The sequence below is a fragment of the Haemaphysalis longicornis genome, unplaced genomic scaffold (assembly GCF_048455015.1).
Source record: "Haemaphysalis longicornis isolate Haplotype H1 unplaced genomic scaffold, Haemaphysalis longicornis Haplotype H1 scaffold_1, whole genome shotgun sequence".
Lineage (NCBI taxonomy): Eukaryota > Metazoa > Arthropoda > Arachnida > Ixodida > Ixodidae > Haemaphysalis > Haemaphysalis longicornis.
The window spans coordinates 31,254,825-31,275,179 of NW_027526203.1; the positions used below are offsets into that span (position 1 = coordinate 31,254,825).

A 20,355-nucleotide genomic window follows, 5' to 3' on the forward strand; every position below is an offset into this window, starting at 1 on the left:
CAAGTTCCCCGCTCGTTGGAAGAATGCAAGGGTTGTTCCTGTATTTAAGACAGGTTCTAAATTGGACCCCACGAACTACCGACCGATATCTATTCTATGTGCTGCTTCTAAATTGTTTGAGTCAATACTGCATAAACTACTCACATTCAGTATAAATACCACATTAATACCTGAACAGCATGGTTTTTTCGCGGGCCGATCGACCACTACCAATCTCGTCAACTTCATGCTGCATGCTTCGGAAGCTGTGCAAGGGAGAGGTCAACTTTATGTAGTCTACTTTGATTTAAGCAAGGCTTTTGATGTCGTCTGCCAGGAGCTCTTAGCCAAAAAACTATCTGAGCTTGATATACAACCATCCCTGATATCTCTTATATGCAATTATCTATGTGATAGGTCATGTTTCGTGCATGTAAATGGACAGTCTTCTCTTTCCTATGAGGTCACCAGTGGTGTCCCTCAGGGCTCAGTTCTCGGGCCACTTCTCTTCTCAATCTTTATAAATGATGTCGCGACAATATTTAATGATTGTAATTTTCTTTTATATGCCGATGATGTAAAAATATTTAAATCTGTTTCCAACTCTGCCAGCTGTTCCGCTCTCCAGAAAGCAATCTCGTCCTTCTCGCATTGGTGCTCATGCAACAAACTTATCATTAATACATCGAAAACTAAGGTAATGACATACACAAGAAAGACTGACAACATCTTGTTTCCCTATAACATCAACGGTGAATTACTGCCACGTGTGGAAGAGGTTAATGACCTAGGCGTCACTTTCGACAGTAAACTGAGCTTCTCTCCACATATTCAGGTAATTACTCGTAGAGCTCTTCGATCGCTTGGCGTTGTCTGTCGCGTGTCCAAGGAGTTCAAGGAGCCGATTTCTCTTCTCAAGCTCTACACAACTATATGTCGTCCTCAGCTTGAATATGCATCTGTTGTCTGGAACAGCACGAGCAAAACAAACCGTAAGCTTGTAGAAAGGGTCCAAAATAAGTTCATATCTATCTTCAACCATCGCTTTGGCGATAGTAGTAATTATAACCCTGGATCGCCCTCTTCATTGACGCTATCATGCTTAACTTCCAGGCGGAACAAGGCTGATATTCTCTTCCTCTTTAAAATTATGCACGGCATAGTGTCTTGTGGTGAGCTGCTACAGCATGTTCGTCTTTATGTGCCGCAAAAAGGACCAGGAAACACGATACCTTTTGCAACCCCAATTGTCTGCGTGTCTTGTGCCCTGTGTGCCGACTGCAATGCACGTACAATCGGTACTCGGATTACCTTGATATATTTAATGATTGCCCTACTCTGTTTCGCAAACATGTCTGTGAGTTTGTACTGGCGTAACTGCCAACTTTTCCTATTCTGCATTTGTCTTTTATCCTTGAGTTCATGCACTTAAATGACTTTCATTCCGTAACTTCAACATAAGCTATCCTTTCGTTTTTTTGTATTTTGTATTTTATTTTGTTTTTGAAAGATGTGTACATTATGTTTCGTGTGTTTCTGTTTCCGTGCGCCAACACAAAGGCCGACCCCGGCTGTTCCTGGGCACGCAAATAAATGATTGATTGATTGATTGATTGATTGATATTATTATTATTATTACTTCTTTTTACCTGCTTGCCTTACTGTATAGAGAGTATGCTGTTTATATGACTCTTTTGTTGTTTTCCATTTTATGGATTGCTGTTATAAGGTTACACGATTATCTGTAGTGTGCAGATGTTCTGTTTCATCGGTACGATGTATTTTGCTGTATCCTGTCTGTTTTGTTTGTGTTCATTGCATGTAGTGTATACGCTATCTACGTTTTGTAGTAATTTGTACGGTATACCTTGTAATATGCATTCCAAAAGTTATTTTTTTCTACTCTTATATTTTATACGCTGTCAAAGTGTTCTTTCCTTTCAATTTTTGTTTTCCTTTTTTTTTCACCTGTATCCATCTGTGTACCAGCACCAAGGCCTCACGGCTGTTCCTGGGCACAATAAATATACATGATTGATTGATTGATTGATTATTATTATTATTAATATTATTATTAATCGTCATCGCTGCCGTCATTCAAATGTCATTGTGTAAAGTTGGCTTATCTGCAGTGCGTTGTGGTATTAACGGTCGCCGTCAGTAGAGAATAGAAAGCTCGGTTTAATAAACAAAAAATTACACCATCTTCCCTTAGGGGAACCCTGAGTAGTATGCGAAGCAGCCATGGGGTCGACTGAAGTTCCCATTAGTTTTCAGTTCGTCGTTTCCGTTGACGTTCAGCTTCGCGTGCCTTCGTTGTATCAGTCGCTTCTTGACGTAGTTTGAATGAGTGAAGGGCATAAGGCGCGTTCGTCGCACATGCTCCCGTATCGGTTTGTAGCGCACTTGGAAGAGCGGCACGTACTTCCCGTTGCGGCCAGAGAGTCGTAGGATCGCAACCGGGCTCCGCCTAACTATTTCTTTTTATAGTGGACTGCGCTGACGTCAGCCCAAACGCTGACGGGGCTGAACAGACGCGCATGCACCGTAGAGTGCGGACGGGGGACAACAACAAGGGAGGGAGGGACACAGCCCGGAGCATGAGATGCTTCGCATCTAATAATGCAAACCAACGACACAGGCCCAGGCGGTATGATAGCGTTTCCTGCACTCCCGTGGTTTGGACAACGATTATAATGAGGACACAGTAAGCACAGCGTGATATTTCATGTGAAGCACTCTTTGGCTACTTCACCTACTTTGAGTCGTCTGTCTGCCGCGTTATGATTATCTCTTCACGCCGAGCCATCCTTGCCCGACTTGCCTGTAAAGGGTGCGCCACGCAGAAGGGGTACTATGAAGGTGAAGCATACGTTAGTATTAACGCGAAGCATACTCTTGTTGCTCACAGTGTATGGATTCTCTCCTTTAAAAATACAGATATTCTTTTCTGCGGGGTAATAGCGAGTAAATATTCCGAGCCAAAGAAGAAGTCAGTCATCGGGGTTGAGGTCTGACGCAATCTTCCTACATTAAGAAGATAGTGAGGGGATCCCACACCTGATTTGCTTTCTATCGCTGATAAGGAAGCGCCACTTTTCCTTATAGGAACAAGACCACTTCCTGCTTTTCATTCCCTTTGCAATGAAAGCAAAGAATATGATCAAGGAAGGGGGCAAATATTCGACTATTTTTTTCTGATTATTCGATTGGCATGCTCTTGTGTTTGGCGCAATTTCTGTTCAGATAGCCCGCCTCTCATGACTGGCCTCATCGCCACTTACTGACAGGCATATACACGAAATCATTGTTTGTTTATTATGCCACTTTCGTTCTAATAACTGCGTAGCTGCCGATAAATTTCAATTCAGATATACCTCGACTTTTGTGGCATTGAGCCAAAGCTCCCCCCGAATTATATACGCATGTATTTTCGGGTCCCGCTGTTTGAACTATTCCAGCCACTTGTGCGCTCATGCAACGGGAAAGCCTGTGTACGTTAGGATATGGATGAGCGCGTCGTCAAGTTGACAAGTTTAGCTTGTAGCCTAGTTGGTTCAATATCGTTACAACAATTAAATGGCGCCTCAGCGAAGTGAGCCCATATTTGGGGTGGGCATCTTCTACCTCATTTCTGCCGTCATTATTTACCTAACTATACGGTTATTGCTTACCGGAAATTCTTACCGGCTTTTTGTTAGTGAAATTATTTCTTCTATTTTTATCCCGCTTCAAGTCAGCAGAATTACGCACGTTACTCCGACGTGACAACAGTTCTGCTGGCCTCACTTTTGGCGCAGTACAAAATTTCATCGCCGAGCTTCATACACCCGAGACGCGCATCTTTGATGTTATAGCATGCACGCTCACGCGTAAACTTGTCACTAAGCTGAATTCTAGTGGTTGAGCTCGAGCGGGGCCAGTGGCACTTGCTTGTGCATGGTAGCAGACGACGCGCTTCGAATGCTCCCGCCTGCAGCGCTGTACACATCGACGGTCCTGGGTGTCGCATAGCAACGTGTTTTCTCTCTCCCACGACGTTCCTTCCCTGTATGGCCTTGACTGAGAGGTTTTACACTTCGGAGAAACGACGTAGCCTAGCAAAGCTTTTTAGGGGAGAATCCCCTTAGGGGTTCGGGCTGTCGGCGTCTCATATCGTCGTGGTATCATGTAGTCACGGTACTAAAACATCCGACACTCGTTTTCCAACGCCTCGCGCTGGAACGCTTCGGGCTTCAAAGACACGACACTTACAGCAAAGCTGTATACTTCTACCCCAAAACGGTTTCTTCCTCGTGGGCGGAAACGCCAAGGTGCCAAGATTACGCTTATACACTGCACGCTTCACACCTCCCCATGTTTCATGTTAGTGGAGATGGCCCGTAATTTTTTTCTTTTTTTTGCGGCCACCGACACATGCCGATGACTTAAACCTGCGCGCATTCATTTTCCAATGTCTCGCTTCCTTTTAGTTATTGAGTGATCGATATATAGTTTGAGTAAAGTAGGAAACTTGGCTGGTTGAAATTCATATCGTAAAGCAGCGCAGGCACACACGGACGGAAGAATGGAAAGGCGTTCAAGCGCTGACCATCAATTGACATTTATCCCGCTGATGGGGAATAAATGTGTGAGCCAGGCTTCGATTAATTCGTTGGAAAAAGAGATTAGGTTCCTGAATGAAACGCAGTCATGACATTGCTTCTTCTATACTTGTTAACGCTCACGGTGGGTCACGTGATTTTAGTACTATGTATATTTGTGATTCTCGATTAAAAATAACAGTTGATAGTCAGCCCTTGTGTGTCTTTCCATTGTTCCGTCCGTGTGTGTTCGCGCTGTTTTAGGATACGATCGATTGACTGGTTTATTGACTGATTGATTGCACTGGTTGACTCGTCTCAAATGCTCCTTTGCGGGTATGTGCTCCTCTGTGAGTGGGAAACGCGGTGGGAGGCCTCAAACAGCGACATATTACTTTTGAGATGGCGCGCGCCTTTAATTGACACTCTTCATACATGCACCCGCGGCGCCAATCTTTGATGTTGAGGCCTATACGCTCACGGGTGAACGACACCAAGAACATAAAATGATAAGTGCTAGCAAATATTGATCCATTTTTCCTACGGTGCACTCCGGACAATGATTAGACCGGCGCGCACGTGAAGGAAGAACAGGGTTGCAACGCTTCTATAGTGTCCCCTTTGTGTGCTTGGTGCGCCGATTTGAAAATTTGTGATATAAATTATACCGCTTGCCTAACTTACACCGTATTAAGGGCTCATAGTCAGCGCTCTGATTTTATCCTTAGTGTGTCTACCCATATATTGTTGCCATATATTGTGCTGTATTGAAGGATGAGCGAATGGGGGAATCGTTTTCCGGTTATACGAGCGAGCGCTTTGCCCGTGACGTTAATTGTATTGCCGGTTCAGCTACATTGACAGCTGCTCGGAATTTTACTCATAATATTATAGTAATAATATCCGCGCCTAACTAGAACTCTTCAGTTACTCATATACACGCATTCTACATAATGTGCTGCTGCTGCTCGGCGCGCACGGATACTCATTCGTTTCCCAGCCGCGAACAAGAGGCACTCGCGGCCGCGTCCGACGCTGTACCCGCCGCGTTCTCGAGAGGTTCAGATAGGGGCCGACTTATCTGACGATCGTAAAAATGACACGCCGAAATGACACGGAAAAAGCACACAATCCACGTACACGTCTGTGCGCGTGCACACGCACGCACGCACGCACGCAGCCCGGCCCTGCCCGACGCGAGTGACCAGCAGCATTCCCCACTTGTCTCGCACGCGGACCCAGTTCTCGGAAACGCGGCGAGCCGCTAATTGCCCCTACCCCCACCACGGGTCCCTCTCTCTCTTTCTCCGCCCCGCACGTTGAGTTCTACAGTGTGCCGCCGCTCCCTCTCCCCCATCTCCCATGCGCACTTTGTTTAACAAGTGTGTACACTCGTCGTCGTGCCCTCCTCGCGGGTCGCCCCCCTTAATGGCAAGTCAAACAACGGGGCCGCCGTCTTATTCTTTCCGCCGGCCGGACTCGTCGGGGACGTCCGGCAGTGGACTTCCGCCAACGGGAAAATAAATAAAATAGATTAGACCGCTACGGTTCTAACGGGCAGTTTTTCTGTTAACCTCGGGATTAGAGAGCGTATATCCCCTCGAGAGGGAGTGCAAATAAATTACAGTGTGATGGAGCGCAGGGCCTCGCCTTGAATGGCTTGAGGCGGGCGCAACGGCTACTCGACGGCGGCCTTAATTCATTTCATTTACGCCACTGTCCTTTGTAGTTTTGGTGCCAAAGGTAAGGGCCGTTCAAGCGCAGGACAGTTCCCGAGTTACCTTGCATGTTCTGCGTGGTAGCTTTCATGTGTATTCTTGATTGATTCATTGATTGTGGGGTTTAACGCGCCGACGCAACCCAGGCGATGAGGCGCGCCGTAGTGGAGGGCTCCGGATTAATTTGGCCACCTGGGGATCTTTATCGTGCGCCGAAGTCTCGTACACACGGGCGTTTTTGCTTTTCGCCTCCATCAGAAAAGCGGCCGCCGCGGCCGGGCATCGAACCCGCGACCTCGTGCTCAGCAGCGCAACGCCTTAGCCACTGGGCCACCGCGGCGGGTTCATGTGTATTCTTATTTGCGATGTTCTGATGATAGACAAAGATGCCTTACGGCCTTGTTTATCTTTCGTTGTGTTTACTATTATATTCCCGTTTTAAAATTGCAGCGCCATATGGAGCTTTCACTCATTTAAAGAGCCCGGTGGCTTTTTTTCAGTGTACTTTTTTTTTTTGGGGGGGGGGGGGGGGAGGGAAGCGGGAAGAAGAGGGATTTTAGTTTGACGTTGTTGTCGGCGGGGAAGCAAAATAGAGTTGAGTTCATTGGGGTCGCGACTCCTGGGGCCGCATTCTCAAAAACGACGGGGCGTCGCTTTGAAACGACGGGGTAGCGCCATGTAAATGCATGTGTTCTGGGGTTGGGGCCGTCGCTTTGGGGAAGCTGTGCACTCAGTTTGAGCCGCAGAAAAGCACTGTGGCAAGGGTGCGAAGCGACAAGTGAAACGATGGGGGTCAGTGGGTGTCGCTTCGCGCCCTTGCCACAAGGCTTTTCTGCGGCTCACACGGAGTTCACAGCTTCCTTAAAGCGACGGCCCCAACCCCAGAACACATGAATTTGCATGACACTACCCCGTCGTTTCAAAGCGACGCCCCGTCGTTTCAAAGCGACGCCCCGTCGTTTTTGAGAATGCGGCCCCTGGTGATGGAGTATTGTTCCTGCACAATCAAATTTCGTAGATGATTTTCATTACCAGAGAACAAACTTTTTTTGCCCCAGGTTTCGGGGTATAACCAACTCGGGTAGGTATTTTGGGTTCTCACGGAAGGAAGCGAATGCGACGAGATTCATCGAGGATGCGACGGCGGCGCAAAAAAAAAAAAAACCATAAAAAATGGCACTGCACATTTCCACGAGAAAGTCGTTGTGGACATGAAACGCGGACCCAGACATTGCGTATGAGAAGCAAAAACGGCCTTTAAAGAACATCTTCAAGTGCAAGTTAATGAGAATGTATGCACATTTCTGGAACTCACGAAGTAGACAGCTCTGACTGCGAGAAAGCTGCCACGTGTTCCGCCTGCCGGAATAATTTGCATCAAGACACGGCGAAAAAAGGAAGCGAAGAAAGAAACGCAAACGTGACAAAGCAGTTCAGACGTCGTTTCTTATTGCTAGGCTTTCACCTCTAATTACGTATAAGCAGACATAGGTGCCTCAGAAATCTAAAATAAACTGTATGCTCCGTTTGAGCCGAAATCGCCTTCAAGACGCTGCGCCAATGTAACAAGGTCAAACAACCTCCCGCCACCCTTAAGGTATCCTCCGCGTAGAAAACTTCATACATGATCCAGCTTTGTGAAGCTCATGCTAAAACATGATAAGAAAACAACAAAAGACGAACAAATACTGAAAACAATGTCAAAGAGCACGGCATCAATTTACAGCGACTTTGTGACGACAGCTCGTCTTTCGACCCGGCTTATGGTGCCAGGGCATTGTAGTTCCCCAAAAGGAGTCGAGCCGCGATAGACAGCCATTTAAATTCACCATTGTCCTTTACGTCACCCTTTGACACGCAGAAAACACAAAGCTGAAGAAAATCTCGTCGCAGTCTCAGAATAAATGTGACCGTAGTTGTGGTTCTATGAGGAAACGTTCGATTCGACAAGCAGACTAACTATAACTGGGCAATGAGAAGTTGCACATTAAGATGAATAACGAGTATAAACTGTCAGCTCATACGTATGCACCCGCCGGCGCATACCTGTGGCCTTATAATAATTTTGATACCATCACTCATTCCGCGTGTGCTCAGGATCATATCCCTGACCATTAGTACGCCCGTATGTCTTTCCCTTGGAACCTTCCACGATGTTATGCACGTCCGTCACCCTCTACCCTCTGTGGGCGTAACACACTGTACCACGTGGAGCCTCACGAGATGTGTTTAAACGCGGGGTTTAAACGTTGGGCTTAACCCTTGCTTCCAGTGTTACTTCTTTACAACGATGCGTCCTAGTGACGGGCCTCTTCCCTTATTATACGATAGCTTATGCGATTTTATACGATAGCTAATAGAGTATTGTCATGAACGCATACAATCACAGTCTTTCTAACATCGAACTAGGAGTGCAACAAATGTCCAGCCGCAGTCTTGCAATACGCGGTTGCATTTCTGGTAGCTTTTTTTGAAAACTAGTTTCAGAAGCTTGTGCGTGCGTGCGTGCGTGTGTGCGTGCGTGCGTGCGTGCGTGCGTGCGTGCGGGCGTGCGCGCGCGCGTGTGTGTGTTTGTGTGTGTGTGTGTGTGTGTTTTAGTCGTATTTCTTTTGTGGTATTTCCCCGCCTCCTATCGGGTGTTATCTACGTAGCTTTATTTAAGTGCACGGGAAAATGTTTTGAATGAGTGTTTAGGAAGGTGTAACGAATCGAAGTATCGGTTCAGCGATAAAGTGGAGATTGTTATATCACGGCTATTTATTATAAAACGCATTGCGTGCGATAGCTATTCCTGTGTTTGTTTCAGTCAACGGCATAACATCTTGCTGATAACATTCAACAATTTCGGTGTAATGGTTATTTGATAAAGCTGAAAAGAAGGTGGAGGAACAAATTGGCAGCCAAGATTATCACAGCAACATTCTTTAATGGCAGATTGCTACAGCAATGTGGCATGCTTCTTTCGCCTCAAGCTTTAACAGCCTGATCTTGCTCTGCTTGACGCGCAAATTCTGGTCTCGTAATAGAGGATAGACAAACAAACTAATGTACGAGCAAGCAAACCATCAATCCATTAAGCAAATCAGCTGGCAACTCTGCCCGCATCATTCATAGTTCATGTCAAGAAACGCGAAAAGCGAGACCGAAAGCGAGTAGAAACGTGTCAGACACAGTGATGCTCCGTACTGGAGAAAAAATTCTCACTTCTAGGTTCAGAAATTTCTTATTTTTAGTATTTTTTCCCGCGGGTTTCTCAAGGATTCCCTGAAAATTTCCCTGCATCCGTGTTTTGCAGTTGATAGATCTTCTCGTGGATTCCGTTCCAGTTTTGGGCGTTAGACGCGCTACCTATGTCTACTTTACGTAGCCATCCGGGCGCAAAAGCCGTTCACAGAATCAGAGTTTCAGCGTGAACTAAATTCCACTACATCTGCCACTCAGCAGCATTTCACTATGCATTTCACGTTTTGTACCAAACAGCATGCTTACTTTATGCTAAAGCTCTAAGTTAAAGCTGCCCGTACGAAAAAGAACGTTACATTGTTGGGCAATTGAGGTAATTTTATCTCAGCGCCGGGGCTGCTGGCGCCATCTCTTGTTGATAGCACAAAGACTAAGGCGCATCCGAAATACCATTTTTGTATATTGAGCAGGAATACATGCGAAGAGGATTCATCCCACCACCCACCACCGCTTTACGCTGTACTAGCACTTTCTCATGGAGTTTTCTTTCCTCTATGCTCACTCCTGTTTTATGAAGTGGATGGGAAGGGGTCTTGTGTGCCTGTGGCTTGCGGAAACACGAATGCGGATATCTGAACATAAATCGGACGAAGCCTTAAGGGATCTTTTTAAAAGAAAACAAAGTAATAAATGATGCGAGGTCCGGTTACTTCCATTATTTTTCCTTTTTACTCCGCCACCCCTAAAATTTCATGGATATATTAAAAATTCCCCTTTTCCCCTTTGGCCCATATTACACCCGAAAATTCACCTAAAAAGGGAAAATTCATCGCACGGAACATCACTGGTTAGAAGGTCTACAAGGTAATAGACAGGAGAGTCCTTCGACCAGTTCAAATACGCAGGACAACGCTCACCAGGATCAAATCACAGTATTCGCGTCTTATCTTCGTGTGGACTCAGTATACTTAGCGCAAACAACTTAGTACGTTGGTTTTGCTCCCATCCCCCTTCCCAAGGAGATCACCATTCAAAGACTCTTTTGCGTCTTTATTTCTTAGACCTAGATGTAACACCTGCTTGGACGTTTTATGTATGACTTTACATAGGAGGTTGCACACCCATGTCACTGATTGAGAGAGCACACAGCTGAGAAGAGTACGCAGGGCAGTGACGTCGTTGCGCCTAAAGGCGCGCCCCTCACAAAGTGACACCGACTGAGGGTGGCGGATACAAATTGGAACAAACTGCGTCCTCTTGTAAAAGAGATGAAGACAGCTCTGGTCGTCGTCGTCGAATCTTAATACCGGCGCTCTCCAATCTTCTTGATGGTAATTTGTACCGGCGCCGGCGGAAATTCGTCGCGGGGAGCTCCTTCGGGGAAAAGAGGTAAGGTGAGCCGGGCCGCGGCGGCGTCTTCCATTGTCTCGCCTCCCTCCATTCGCCAAAGTTGAGGCCCCGCGACGACGACCCCTGGTTGCTCAGCGAAGGGCCCCGGGCGGCCGACGCCTCGCGACGCCCCCAGAGAGGAGCTGGAGGACGGCTGATTACAGGCCGTTCCAGCAGTTGTGCGCAGTATTGCCAGGGCTGGACGGAACCCGATAGTTGCGTGATGGCCGCTCCCGCATGAGGCGTAGCCCTGCAGGCATGCGGATTGGCGGAAGTTGGCCTTTTCTGCCCTCAATCGGCAAGAGATGTAACATTAGAGGGCTTACACTTACTCCGATCTTCTCGCAGAAAGAAAGGCGGCGATGGAGGTGTGCGCTGGCCAGACCTCATAGGCTACCTGAGCGGAGGATCCACAGAACTCGCACCGAGGGGTCGGCTACTACTGGAGCATTGAGTTTCGCATTTAAGCTATACGCGCTCGAAGTTAGCTCTGTTTACCTTTGGGATATCGGAATAGTGAGGGAGCCATGCGTGGGAGCCGGCTCGATTCTGCCGCGCCAACGTCGACGCTGCGTCCAACTGCGCAGGGACAGAAGACGACCGCACAGTCGTTCGAAGCGCAGTGCTCTTCCCCCAATCGGGTTGCTGCTCCCCGCGGCGCCCTATTGAAGCGGCGCCGACGCAGCGTACGCGACGACCAACTCGTGCGCGCGAAATGGAGATGAGAATCGGAGCAGCAGCCACTCCCGCTGCTTTCCCTCACTACCTTGCCCTGCCGTGCGCGACGGGAGGGCGGCCAATAAAGCCGGGGCCCGTGGGCCCGGTTCCACAGCAAGCGGGACACGAGCGCGGTAGTCGATGTTTTAGCGAGCCCCATATACTGGCTGCCTGACAGCGCGGCGGCACCGCTCGAGTTTTCCCCTGCTCCACCGATTGTCACCTCGATCACAGCCTCCCCCTCCTACGCCCCCGGTTTTCATTAAAATTACTCCTCGAACTGCCCCACTCTGGGGAGCTTCGCTTTTGCGGCCGTTTCTGCCTTTTGCCGCTTGGCACGTTGCTCAGGTGCGCGCGTGCCGCGACCATTCGGCTACCGCGCGCGTGGGAAGAGCGGGAGCTGCAGGGGAAACAACGAGCAACGGGCAGCGCGAACACAGTCGGCCCCTGGCGGCGGCGGGAAGAACCGCTCCTAGTGTGGATGGCGCTCTCGCGTCGTCTGCCTTTTCACGTTGCGTGCGGCGAAAGACGCGTGCTGCACACGACAAAACAACCAATATGTGTGCTCGTTTGGCAGTAAGCAATGACATAGTTACCTCTGCTTGCGCATCTCCTCTAGAAACGCAATAATCAGTGGCCGTTGCGGGTTAATGCGCTGTTTTAATTCCACGAGACGTCTTCGCCGTGGTCACCGCTTGAGTGTGAAACGTGTTATAAACATTGCTTCCACACATTGCACTTTTCCTATTGTTGAGTGCAGTCGTCTGCCGTTTCGTGCTTTTTGAAGCTGGCGTGGTGATTATTTAAAGGGTAAAAGTTTAGTACGCGAAACGGGTAAGAAGCGACAAGACCTGTGCATACGCGTGCAAATTCCACACCCTTGTATAATTGCTCTGTGTCCTTATAGAAAGAAGAAACAAACAAAAACATTTACACTGCACACGACCCGTGCGCTATCGCCCATACATTACCGGACACGTATTTTACACCCGCAAGCGCATGTGTGATCGTGCCCTTCCCGTACCTTTTCTAAAATAAATACCATTTTTGGACAGTCGTTGTTTATACTGAGGAGGAGGAATAAACACTTATTCAACTGTATCGAGTTGCTGATTTTACGTATTATTTAAAATACGTTTCTATGGATGCGCAAGAGTATTTAGGGGGGATTTCGCGGTAAAATTAAGCAGTTGTGAGTTTGCGTCTGTCATGTGGTATTCCGTGTGTCATTGTCATATATATCCTTTTCAAATCCGACATGAATCACCTTGTCCAGAAACGTGTCTACACTCAGCATAACCAAATGCCTAATATGGTCACGTCTTAACATTTTTTCCCACAATGCTTGCTTTCAATATTTGAAAATATTCAATGCTTGCTTTCAATTTTGAAAAAGGCGAGCCACAATTCCTGAACAATCTCGGACCAAAGGGGGGTTAATCAGTTTTGAAAATACGTGTTAAAGTACTGCTTTTTCACCGCTACAGAACACAACGCCTAGTGTAGTTTCGATTGTAAGTAATAGTGATAACCATAGTTTGGCTTTTCGCGTTACATGCGTTCTCTTCTCGCTGCTCTCGCAACGTTGGCAGGACCCCCCCTTCCCGAAAAAAAAAAAAACTAAATGCACAGAATTTTATTTTTTAACCAACCCTTAAGAAGTAAATGTTAAGACAAAGGCGATATTCAGTTTACAAAACAAAGTAATTACCGGGAACCCGTTGCGCTGATTCGCAACGAGAAATAAAAAGGAAATGTTTTACTACATCTGCAACAGCGCAACTTCATTTATTGCCATCTTTAGGGTTCGTAAGCGACCTTATACGCAAGAATGCAAACACATCTCGCTGTTGCAGGCACCTATTAGATTTTAAAAGGAACGCAAATGGTCAACAGAGCAGCCGTAACAGAAAATTTGTGCTCACTGTGAGGTCCCAGAAGCTTAATTGGTTTGCACACTGTAAGCCTGCTTTTCACTTTGCGGAAACCTAGCTAAACATGAGATGTTGACTGTACTGCGTGCGTTTACAATTCAATTCGCAAGTTCACTTGCGACGAAAGCCGTAAATAAGTGACGTGAAACCGTTATTCATCAAACCTTCCTTCAGAGTCGCTAAAATTTAATTTAAAAGACCCGTTAGAGCGGTTAGATTTATATCTCTGCGCTGATCAAAATTCAGTAATTTTATGTTGCCTTTTGAACACACAAAAAATATAGTAAGCTCTTAAAAAGAATTTCGGGGCAGTTAAGTAGTGTTACCATTTCAGGGCATCCCACAAATGCAAGAATGCGTCATGCTACCAGTGAAAGCGATTGAGATTGTCGTTGTAAACTGAATTTCAGAGATCGAGGCTTCCTGATTTGTTTCTATTTATGCTTTTATTGAAGGCTCAAAGCCATAGTCTGGAAAGATCGAGCTTGCTACGAGCCAGCCACAGCGTACAAGTCCATTGTCACAATTACGGCCATTCTGAGATTCCCGATGAGTCGTCGCTTTTTTTGGCGTAGTAATGAAGACTGACTGCCGCTTCCACGCTATACATTGAACCTTGAGGAACCGAACTACAGCATACCACTCTTGTTTGCACTTTTCGTGCGCACATACGGCGAGAAAAGAGCACGAAGCGCGCCCACAGTGTGCATTTTTACGGGCCGCTCAGCGGAGCATCCACACTAGCAGCGCGACGCTGTCGCCACCTATAGTCGGATACAACTCAAGAAAAGTGCGGCTTTTCCTCATCAAAGGACCCCCTTCCAGCCAATGGTGTCGCCGTATCAACGTGACGTCGCGGTAGACCGCCTCCACGCCGCGCTCACGGAAGAAATCACAAAACATGTTCTTCCGCGCTTCCGGACTTCTACCAAAATGGCCGCCTCCGCTGTTCGCGTCGAACCGTCGGCGTCGTCGGGCTCTCTGAGGACGATTTTTAGTGCCGTTCAGTCGTATTACTTGTTTGCGTGTTGTGTGCAGTGTTCTTAACATGCTCGGTAATGACAATCGCTACGGTGTTTTTTCTTCTGCTTTGTGAGCGCTCGCGTTGCCGGTAAGCAGCCGCCGCTGCAGTTACTGCAGTACGCTGTATGATACGAAGCTGTCGTCGTCATCCTGTGCGGGCGTTTGGCCTTGAGCGTGAAGTACCGTTCTACCGTTTAGTACCTCCTGTGTCTGTGCTACCCACGTTATCGCACCAGTGTCTGCGACAGGGGGCGATAACTCCTTGTTTATTTCTCGTAGATTACGCCAGCAAGTTATTAACGCCATGGACAGTACGCACGGGGCGAAACGCAAGCCACGCGACGGCGCGCGCTGCATTTCGTTAAAGCATATATGTCGAGCCGTGTGTCCCAAGTCCATGTCGGGCGCAAGCGTATTCGCCCAAATTGTGATCAAGTTGCCAAATACAAGAAGCAGAATTTTCGCACTTTTTGACCGTGAATGCGTACGAGCTGTAGCTTAGCTACGTGATGGGATTTAATATGCCACCTTTTCTATTTTTTTTCTCGGTTACGCTGAGATACCATTGTTAAATGTGTTAATTGCCACAAGTATGTTTTTGTCGCCTGTTTTTTGTTGGAGTGCCTTAAGTTGTTGTTTCGGACAAAAACCTTTGTGAATTAAATACGAATAGGCATCTGCTTTGAGTTTGCATTGTCTATGATAATTAAGATTCCACAGGAGTGTTACCACTGTAAGTTCAATTTCATTGTCCCGTTTATGCTTTGTGAATGAGCTGTGGTTCGCGATAGTGACATTGCATTAGCTAGATTTCACCGGTATGACCAGCTGCAACAATGCATGTGAAGACATGAAACGCAGCACTGAAATCAAATAAACCACCTTTCAGCTTTTTCTACACATGCGCATGCATATTGTTCACCAAATCAAATTCTTGCATGAGATGTGCATTATTGAAGCTATATAGACACTGCCCGCCTTGTGTTTGACTCTTAAGTAAGAAGCTGCTGCTGCAATGGTCATCTGCATGCACGTGCTCTAAATTCAAAATAGAGCATTCAGGGTGGAAAACAGCTCAGCATTTCATCCATTCTCACTGTTGCGTCACAAGTAGCCGCTGGAGCGAGAAGCTCGCTGCTCCAAGTCAAATAGCAAGCTGCTGCTTGCCACAGGACTGTTCGCAACTCAACTCGTGCAATGTCTACACATATATTAGGAGTGTAAATCACAATGACAGAACTTTAATTGATGCCCACTTCATAACACAGGCAATGAAGTCTGTTTGAAGGGTTACGTAGTGATCTGCACTGATTGATGACATGTCGGTTGAGTTGATGCATGGAACCACACATATGGTACACATCGCTGCACTGAAACTGGTCAATGCATATCATACTTTTCTTGCTACGCAAAGGCAAAATCGGATCATATGTTCAGGAGGAAATTTATAATCTCGCCAAATATGCACTACATGAAATGATTCCCATACATGGGAGGATCGATTGAAACCAACCTTGTTTCCCCTTCCCAAAGCTTTGGGGATTGTTTTTAACGTTGTGATTCTGCATTTTATCCAGTGGAGTAGGCAACAGATAAAACCTATTTATCCTAAGTCGTGCGTAAGACAGCAGATAGCTAAATAGAATCAAATTAGAAATAAAACACCGAAGCAACGTTTCTTGTCCTCACTGCTGTATCCTGTCAGATTTGGCTCAGACAGCTAAACAGACGCACTGCTGAATTATGCATAGCAAATGAAACGAGCAATAAGACACTTAAACAGATTTATTTGTTCTCAATGTTCTACAAGAAGACAACTTGGCTCAGCCAGCCACACGGACACACAATGTTCAGTTACATGCTTTCACGTAGGCATTTAATTTGCAACTTTGTTTCTGCATCCAATACACGCATAAGTGTCCAAACAATGTAAAAAACGTGGGGTGAAAACTCGAGCTAGCGTCTTTTCCTGTAGGTGAAACTTGCCTTTATAGCCATTTATATAGTGTCGCACAAGGAGCCGTAGAGCCACACACTGCAGATGATTCTGCTTGAAGTGAATTTGCGAACTCGCTTGACTCTGCTTGCACACACCTCATGCTACACATGCGAATAGCCATCCTCCCTGTGCAGCGAAAACTATCGCATAGTGCAAGCGTGGCCCTGCTTCCAGAAAATAGTTTGGAACAGTGTGGGTTTCCTCTAGCTCGAGATGTACAATTTTCTTTTATGGATACGTCTGCCACGCAGTGTCTTGTCAGGACTGCATTCATTCGGCCTAATTCCTGCACCACACTTGCAAGAAATGAAATCAGAAACCAAGCACTGCAACAGCCTTTTCTGATTCTCATAGCTACATATCAAGGCAACCAGTCCTGAGCCAGCACCACACAATACACCGCTCGGTTCACTACAGCAAATGCTATCATGCATCGATTGTTGAAATAACTTGTCACCCTCACTGTCATACTGGAAAATCCCTGTCGACTCTACAACACAGCATACAACATTCAGTAAGGGCAAATGAAATAAAAAAGAAACACTGCAATTCCATCTTCTGATTCTCATAGCTACATATCAAAGCAATCAACCATGAACAAGTTACGCAGCACACACAGGCAGCTCAGTTAACTCCAGAAATAAGTCTTAATAACGCACACAAACAGCATGTCTGGTCTTCTCTGCTGTCTGATGGAGTTTCTTGCTCCTGCAGCTATGGAAACACACCTACTTAAGCTAAACTGTGCACTCCACACTAACTGAAAGGGGCAAAGGCGGCACTGGCGAATAGCTGGCCGCCTTACACATCTTCAAAGGACTCGATACCAGATAGGTCACTGTCGGAGTCCATGTCATCTTCATCCAGATGGATTATAATAGGTTGAACATGCGCACTTGTTCCACCGTCTCCCCTGAACTTTGTTTCAATGCTGATCACATGCTGAACTGCGTTTGCCCAGTGTTGAGCTGTTACCTTGGCAGCTTCCCTCAGGAGCACCTCTACTTCTGCCAGCTTAAATGTGGCATTTCTGGCTGCGACACCTCGTTTCATCTGCGCCCATATGAGCTCAATGGGATTGAGCTCACAATGGTAGGGTGGGAGCCTAAGCACAATACATCCTGCCCTTTCAGCTGCACCGTCAACACGATATTTGATGTACCGTGTCTTTACAGAGGTCACAAGGCTGAGGAGCTCCTTTTTAAGCATTTTTTCATCCCAAGCAAGTCCTTTGGACGTCAGCCAGTCCTGAACGACCTGTTTGCGCGAAGACGTCGTAGGCACTGCTTCTTCCAGCCGCGAGTGGTACGAGGCATTGTCCATGACAATTACACTACCTTGTGGCAGTTGCGGCAAAACGGCGCCAAACCACCTTTCAAAGCGGGTGCCGTCCATCTCCTCGTGGTAGTCGCCGGTCTTCGTGCCCCGAAAGATATCCAGGCAACCACTGACGAAGCCGTCCTCGCTGCCGATGTGCGTTACAATCAGGCGCTGTCCTTTCCCTGACGGCTGCTTCAAACCTGTCGTCAGACCACGCATGAAGGCGTCGTGGTGGGAAGCAACCGTCGTGTCCGTCCAAACAGTCGATAGCGTGTGTCCCGCATTCACCCAGGTTTCATCAAGGTAGAAGATTTTTCGACCTTCCATCCTGTACCTGGCGACGTCGTAGAGGTACTTCTGCTGCCACGCGACAATGTCGTCCCGCTCGATCAGCAGCGAGTTCCGGCCCCTCTTCTCATACCTGAACCCGATGTCATTCAGCAGGCGGCGCACAGTCCATGGCTTGAGAGGAGTAACATCGCCGCTAGCGTTGAAATCCGCAGCAATTGCCTTCACTGTCGGAATCTCATTGCTGCGAAAAAAACGATGTACGGACGACCGCAATGCGCACTTCGTGAAGTCGTCGTACACTTCTGTGCGTCGTCTCTTTCCGGCGCTTCGCGGGCGCTTTCGGGAGGGCGTCGCAACATTTCCGTCGTTATTTTTCATCTCCTTCTTCACGTCCATCACCAAGCTACTCCAAGAAGATCGCTCACGGTCGCGGCCGTTTCTTCAACGCTGCGCTCTGGGTGAAGATGCCGCAAACGAACGTACGCGTTCCGGATCATCTCCCGTACGCAGCTGCAGATGACACGGCCGCTTTTGTTTTTCTTGTACCATCGGCGTGGCGTAGATGGCAACGCACCACAATTCTCAGTCGAGAACGATGAAGCACATTCAGATGCGACTTCTTCGGGATCCATGGCGGGAAATGGGGCCGGCAATGCATAAAACCAGAAGCTGCCAGAAGCAAGCGGCTGAGGGAAAACCCGGAAGAGCAGAAATTCACCATCAGGAATATAATTGAAACTCGCTACTGCAGCTGACGATAAATTCTTTCACGCATTGCATTAAAACGGGCACATAAAAAAATTTAGCTAAGGTTTTTATCTCCGCTCAAAGTGAAGGCGCCCTTACGAACTACTTTTCGGCACGGACGCATTAAGGAAAGCGTGGCTCCGAGTGCTGCCCGCAGGTGCAATGCGGTCGGCCACGACGTCACCTTGATAGAGCGACACTATTGGCTGGAAGGGGGTGGTGGAAGTGGGGGATTAGGCGACGCCCCTTTTTTCTTGACTTGTATCCGAGTATAGATGTCGAGCTCGCGGCGAATACCGTGCAGGAGAGCTGCGCGGTGGAGCTCACTAAAATAGATTTTCTTCTCTCTTATTGCGTCGCGGTTCCTCTTCGGCCGTGTCTTGCAGCTGCAGACTTAGTTGGAGAGTGGGTCTTTCACGATCACAGAACACTTTTCCTCTTTGGTATGCAAATTTCACGTACCTACAATTTCCTGAATCTATGTAGGGCTCGTTGCTCAACACACAACACACCCAGATATATGTATATATATATATATATATATATATATATATATATATATATATATATATATATATATATATATATATATATATATATATATATATATATATATATATATATACATATATATATATATATATACACACACGCTGCTGAGCACGAGGTCGCGGGTTCGATTCCCGGCCGCGGCGGCCGCTTTTCATGGAGGCGAAAAGCAAAAACGCCCGTGTGTACGAGATTTCGGCGCACGTTAAAGATCCCCAGGTGGTCAAAATTAATCCGGAGCCCTCCACTACGGCGCGCCTCATCGCCTGCGTTGCGTCGGCGCGTTAAACAAGAAAAAAAAAAAAAATATATATATATATATATATATATTTATATATATATATATATATATATATATATATATATATATATATATATATATATATATATATATGTATGTATATATATATCTTCACCACTTTCTGACTCAAAAAAAAATTCTTCGTTTGTTTCTATGACCTACCGCATTCCCCCCTTTGCTTTCCGAGGTTTTCTTGACTGCCAACCCTTATTCTGCCTTAATTCACCGAAACCCTCATTTAGATTCTGATTCGCTTCATGCATAGCCAGGGCCTCTGTTCTGGCAGTTTTGGTGACAAAGGTAGCTTAAGAGGGTTCAACGCTGGTCAACCACACTCGACATGTCGTAGACCCTCGAGTCACGGCCCAGGGGTTAAAAAGAAGGTCCTCTTCACCCCGAGTAGTCCGAGTGGCACTGGATACCACCCCCAAGTGCAGGAATGAAAAAATACCTTAACATAAATACCCGAGCAAGTGGTGGGGAAACAGCCCCGCCGGTAGCGTATTGGTTATCGCACCAGACCGGTATTCTGGAGGTCGTGGGTTCGGATCCCACCCGGCGGTCATTTTTTCACCACTTTCTTTCTGACTCAAAAAATTCTTCATCTGTTTCTATGACCCAC

The 20,355-nt window shown here is 47.0% G+C and overlaps 1 protein-coding gene across 1 annotated transcript in view; it reads left to right on the plus strand.

Annotated features, from left to right (window-relative positions):
• Nucleotides 1–20,355, plus strand: part of LOC144175713 (pituitary homeobox 3-like) — a 228,779-nt gene that overhangs the window by 78,561 nt on the left and 129,863 nt on the right. The window lies entirely within an intron of this gene.